This window comes from Hyperoodon ampullatus (assembly GCF_949752795.1).
Source record: "Hyperoodon ampullatus genome assembly, chromosome: 8".
NCBI lineage: Eukaryota > Metazoa > Chordata > Mammalia > Artiodactyla > Ziphiidae > Hyperoodon > Hyperoodon ampullatus.
This window is the reverse complement of record NC_136921.1, coordinates 24,612,335-24,619,262: the sequence shown is the minus strand read 5'-3', so window position 1 is coordinate 24,619,262 and position 6,928 is coordinate 24,612,335.

The following is a 6,928-nucleotide window of genomic DNA, read 5'->3' as shown; positions in this document are numbered from 1 at the left end:
TCACCAAGTAGGGAGCTGGAAGACACTGGATCAAAGAAATTGAATTTAATTAAAAAAAATAGATTGAAGCAATGAATGATTGAGTAAACTATACAGAGAAGGATATTAATAGATTGGGTACTGACCAATAGGGCAAAGTAGAGTGATACATGGACCTAGGATTCCAGTGGGGTTGAATAACTTGTATAAGAGGGAATACTGAGTGAGACATATTAAGTATAGAGGACTGTGAAGAGAAATTTTATATCTCTGATGGAGAACAAGATACCAGGATCCAGACTGGCGGTTGAGAAGTCCTGGCCTTTAGGGGTTGGATTATCAGAAAAGTGATAGGATAATCAGGAGATTATCTTGGGTTTGGGGAGAATAGAGCAAGATACTGAACTAGGTACTGAAGTCTTTGAAGACTGAGTCACTGAGAGGCGGCTGATGAATAACAGCAAGAAGGAAAGGCAGTGAAGAAGTAGCAGGAAAGAAGGAGCATCAGAGGAAATGCAGTTTCATACAGAAGTGTAAATATTCTTTAAAAATGGCTTTGGATTGTATGGAGGATGCTGACCCCATTTTCTAATCCTGACCTAGGTAGATAATAGGAAAATGAGTGGCCTTCACTTGAGAGGACTATGGTTAGGGTGACCATATCATCTGGTTTGCCAATAACAACCTTAATTTACACCTGTGGTCATGACACAATTATTAATAGTGCCATCTTTTACTCTCAAAAGTGTCCTGGTTTCTATGTTAAGTAGCATGTTCACCCTGCCTTAAAGAGGAGTAGTGGCCCCAAGGAAAAGCTCCTTCATTTAGGAAATAAATTATTTTTAAATAAGTGAGAAAATATAGTATGGATTTGCTTATTTGTTTGTTTTGTTTTGCTTGAGAGAAGAGTTCCAAGGACCATAATAAGAAAGGTTTGGGAGGGGATGGGGCAGTGGGATTTTGAATCAGAGGACAGGAGATACCAAGTAGTATTTGAACTGAGAATACAAAAGAGGAGTTGATCATGGGAGCTCTCATCTCCATTTAAATTTTCTCATCAACTTTCTGACTCCTTTAGTCAGGAGTCACATGGACAATCAGGCCTTCAGAAGTTAAATATGCCTGTTATTATTTATATCTTTACTTTGTGGCCAGAGATTGTAGCAGTTATTGTATTACAAGATGAAAGATTGGAGTAATAGGCCTTTACAAACATTTAACATTGTGCAAGTTTCCTACAGATTATTGCCATAAGATGGCTCTTAATTCAGATGATAGCTCCTGACAATTGCTTCCCCTTGCACTTACATTTTGAGCATTCTTTCCTCTGAACTTTGACAGATTCAGCTTTCTCTCTGCCAACTGAACTCCATTACTTCCTTCAAAATCAGGGTAAGAAAACAAGGCAGCTTAAGGTCTCTGGAACATATGAAGCCTGGTTTATTCATCAAAGTCACTAGATTTTGCCAAGCATTACACACTGAGAGCTGATGGTGAAAGAGTTAGAGAACTTAAATCAGATGACAATACCAAAAAGCAAATAGAAATTAACAACCTTGCTAAAAGCAAAATATTCTGATGTCTCTAGTCATAGCCGTAGGCTAAAATGCACCTTCAAAGACCAATGTAAGGTGTAACCAAAATAGAATTGAAGATTCTTTTTTTTCAGCGGCCATGGCTCACAGGCCCAGCCGCTCCGCGGCATGTAGGATCCTCCCGGACCGGGGCACGAACCCGTGTCCCCTGCATCGGCAGGAGGACTCTCAACCACTGCGCCACCAGGGAAGCCCAAAGATTCTTTTTTTTAAAAAAAAGGAAATGGTCCCACTTTCACTAAACACAGAAATCCCCATTACAGCATCTTCATAGGAGACCTTTAAGTCAATGAGGGCATTTGCATTTAAGTCTACAAGTAATATATGGTAATACAACTGATGCATAAATGTTGTCAATGTAGCTTATGGAAATATAGATAAAGCTATTTCCCTGAGCTGTAGACATTCTTCAATGGTCATGTTAAATAAATCCGTAAGTTAAAATGAGTGAGTTTTTTTCATTTTCTAAAAATATTCATTCCAATTTACAAATAGACTCTCCATAGGAATCCTTAAAGTAGAAAGCTTACAGCATTGATGTAAAATATGAATCATTTATTTAAAAGTCTATGCACAGTTTTTCAGAATTACCTCATGTTAAGAAATCAGTCTCACTGTCTAAAACTGTGATTCACAAACTTTTTTTCTGTTTCTAAGCAATCCACACGTTTAATATATTCCTATTTAGTTACATCTTTTCATTGTGTAAGAAAACTCTAAGCTGTACCCACCCCACCCCCTTAGCTTCCCACTCCATTCTAGAGGAATATCAGAGTATTGGAAGTGTTGTAGCAGGTTGAAAAATATTTCCTATAACAGTGTCTTTCAGATGTCAGTTTGTAACCTATTAGTGGGCCGTATATTTAGAGTGTTATAACCAGCAATTTTAAAAAAATGAAATAGAGTGGAATAGAGTAAACAAAGCAGCTTCTAGTGCTACTGAAAGAATGAATGCTTTGAAAAGGCCAAAATTAACTAAATATGTGTGCTTTTCTCGTTAAATACTAAAAGCAGTTAAGGTGACTGGTTTCAGGTGAAATTTCAGTTTAGTTTAGCTACACCTTATCTTAAAAGATTCATAGTTGCCACCGCTGGTCTTCTATAGTTTTTTGTTTTATCAATTGGAAAGCAGTTCTGTTCAAGACTGATTTCTGGTTACTGTTAGAAGTTGATTATTGATTGATCCCCCAATACTTCCTAAAAGAATTTGAACTCAAAGTAAATCCAGAGAACAATAAGATGAAAACCTATATATAACATAAAAGAAATCAAAGGGGAAAGAAAAAGTATCAAGAAATGCTGGTTCCAAAATGCTGCAATTGAACACAAAGCTTACTTCTGAATTCATGGTAATCAGGCAAAAGAGCAAACACACTATAGGTTACATAGCCCCAATTATCTAGGAAGCTGTGAGATTATCAGCCCAAACACACAGAATTTCCCAGCTCAGAGCCCCAAAATGAATTTGACCCAGCTGATGCCGACAGAAGTGCCATTGGTGATACAATGATCAAGAAAGCCTAGGGTCAAATCCCAATTCTGTCACTTATTGTGTTACTTAACAGTTGGACATGTTTCTTAATCTCTATTTCCTCATCTGTTAAAAGTGGATAGTAATAATATAACTTAACTCTTGTTTGTTTCTTTTTTAAATAAGGATTAAATGAGGTAATATTTGTAAATGATCAAATCAAGGCTGAGACTGGCTCTGCTACCTGGTAAGGGTTATATCGTGTTTCTTTACTTAATTAAGCAAGCAAATATTCTGAATGGCAGTTTTGCAAAGAACATTCTTAAATCAGTGTGATTGCAGTTAGTGCGGTTAATTATTATAGCAATATGAAACCAAACCATTGCTTTATACCTTATGTTTCTATTGATTTCCTTCCCAATATTTTTATCTTTCAATTTTATTTTTAAAGAAAAATCAGAAAAATAAACATATTCTATGCCACATGGGTCAGAATACCCATATCTCATGATTCTTCTTCAAAACATTATCCTCCTAATAAAATATGTCTGGTTCAGATTTTTTTGTGCAGACCTCAGTCAACTGAAAATTAGAGCATCTGTGTCATTGCGTAGAAAAACCTCACCTAGCAACAAACAGCTAAACTCACCCATACTCATGTCAGGGATGACAAGTTTACAATTTGCAAATTATCTCTTCGAAAGACTAAAAACTGTCCAGTTTTTGTTCGTTTTCCCTTGTTGGGGGGTCTTTCAAATGAAAAATTTTGACTTAAGCATTTTTAATGAAATCAAAGTTACAAAAAAATCTATAGACAAAAAATTTTGTATATGAAAAGACAACGTATTCAATCGCACCTTATTCATAAGCCACTTTAGTTATACTGAATCAGTAAATCACGTTTTCTATTTGTGCCCCTGATCTATGTTACCATAGATTATACATTACATACATTAAAAATACATGCTTTGTAATTTCACTTACGTTAACTTACTTAGCATCTACACTACACTACTGACATCAATAATGTTATCATTTAACTCATAATAAAATATATTTTTTCATGCATGAGTATCTTATCTCCCTTACTATATTAGAGCAATTTTAGAGAAAGACTGGGTCATTTTTTTCTAACATCCTTACTTCTTAATACCATAATTTACACAGATTTGCTACTATCTTTGTTAAAAAAATTATCATAGAGATGGAATCGTTCATCAATAAAGTAGTATAAAATACTCCAATGCTTCCTAGTCATTCGTTCATTAAAAAGCACTTTTAATGCAACTTCCTTTTTCTTTTTCTATTTTCAAATATCTATGCCTTTTTAAAAATTTAGGCCTTTGAACTTCGGCTAAATCAACCGAGCTATTATTGCCTTTTGCAGTTATTACATAAACGTCTCTTTGGTTTCTCCTAAATCTTTGCAGAGTTTATAAAAAGCCCCTTAAGTGTTTTAGTCCTCTTTTTTAGAGGTTATATTATCACAGTATTTCAGTTAACACTGTACACCTCAAACATTGGTGTTGATTTAGAGTACTGTATTCATATTATATACTTTTTAAAACGTGAACTTATGTCTTAAAATAGTGCATGACTTCACTATGACCACAGAACTAAAACTAGGATTAAAGTCTAGCTTTCAGAAACACCTGTTACTTATTCTCAATTTCTTTTAACTCAGGCTAGAGAACATGGTGAACTTTCAATTTTTAATCTTTAATTTTTATTTATTTTTCTTTTATGTAGTTCTAGTATTTTTATTTCTCAATAAAACTGACACATTTAATTTTCATTTTAATGAAAATAAAAAGTTACTTTGGACATTAAACTGAAAGTAAAATTAACTGTATATGCTACCACTTAATAGTAATGCAGATTTATAGCTCAGTGTATCTTAGTCTTATCTTTTATGTTTTCATTTAAAAGATTGTTTTACAGTAGATTTATTTAGGAGCAATATATTTTAGGAATTGTCAAAATTGTTAGTTTTTCTCCTTACCACTCAGCTCACATCTCTCATTTAGCTATATAAGAATTAAAATTTTTATTGGCAAATCCATGTTGCAAGTTGGATGGGGAGGTTTTTTTTATTGCAAGAAGTGAGAACTTTATCATAATTAATTCATTTTTATTTTTTAAACTTTGATTAATTCTAAGAAATATTTGAGGTCACTGTGGGAGTCTGATTTGAGAATCTGAAGAATTAACTTGGGAGGGTCTCAGTACCTACCAAGGTATAGGATTAAATTCAAAGTGACATAATGAAAGCAGTGTAATATATTTTGACACAACTCATTCATTTGATATATTATTTATCCTATCTATGTATTTTAGGAGGTCATAGCCATAAACTTTGAATATCCTTTTTAAAAATCTCTAATAATTAAAATGAAATTAATTGTGATGTGAAATAATAAAATTGTAAAAATTACTATAGCCTGCAGATTATTAATTGTTACTGAGCTTTGATTCTTCACTAAAAGTTGATATGTTGCTACCCATCTCCATAGACAGAATAATGTGTCTTAGAAAAATTATTCAATGTATCTTATAATAAGAGCCAGAAGATCTTTTCAATAGAACTAATAAATATTGCTTGGTTTTATTTTTAACAAAGCAATTTTTATCGAGACTTATCTGGCTAAGTACAATAACAACAATAGGGGGAAAATCAGAATCTCCCTCATTACCTGCTTCTGTAATTGTGCATGCATAAACTATGCTTGAAGGCTTTGAAAGGAGAGGTTGTGCAACTTGAATACTAATTTTGTGAGTACTGTAATTTCACGTCTGCTATCCATGTTCAAGCTGGTTGTGCTTTGAGGAGCAGCTGAAGCTTTATGAAAACTTTGTAAAACATTCTATTTAGAAACAATTCTTTTCCTTTGCATTATGCGCTCTGGGTATTTTTCTTCTTTTGTGTTTTATTTTAAGAACATTTGTATGAAAACAAGATCTTTGTTTCTTACAAGCACATCTGCTCTTGCTGCTTGTAGATTATGAGAAGTCATCATCCTCTGTGACATCATAAGTATTTCCATGGCAACCCATTGGGCTTACTTTTTTTTAATATAATAAAAAGTTACAGACTGTCAGCAGCAGCAAAGTGTTTATCTCAAAACAGATACATAATAACTTCCCAGTTTTCTGCACCCACTGCCTGTGGCCTATTCATTGCAAAGCACCAAAGCTTTAGCTTATTGCATTTAATTCCCTTAAAGTCCATGAGACTGTCAATTCTGATTATCCACAATCTAATGAAAGAATAGGGTGCTTGAAGGAACAAATTCTAAGTAATCAACTGTATTGTACATGGCTTGGCTGCTATCAGTTCAATGAGGGAGAAAATATATGACACCTTGTGTTTTATGTTCTATAGTAAATAATGATATAGATTTGAATAACAGCTGGACGGATCTTGAAGCCCTTTACTTGAAATGATTTTATGAACAGTCTCTACATCCACTCAGCCACTTCAATGCTGTCACTACTGTGATGAAATGTAGCAGTGAGAGACCTCAGAACATAATCATTTGGATCGTGAGCCAAGGCTACTAAAGAGGTCTGGGACCAGGAACAGATTGTGGCACGTTCTACTACATCAATATCAGTCAAAATTAGGAAGTTTTAGTCACCATAACCAAGCAATCCCTAAGAAAATATTTATCGAGTACTTGCTATGTGCATAGCACATTTAAGGTGGCACACACACAATCCCTGACCTCCCAAGCCCTTTTTTAAGATTGTCAGATTAAAAGTATCAACATTTTTTCCCAGCACTACTTAGTTTTGAATTAAATCGTTTCCCCTTTTATTTAAACAGTCCCATTTTATTTTAAAAAGTGTACACGTTTGACATGAACCACATTAGTTCAGGATA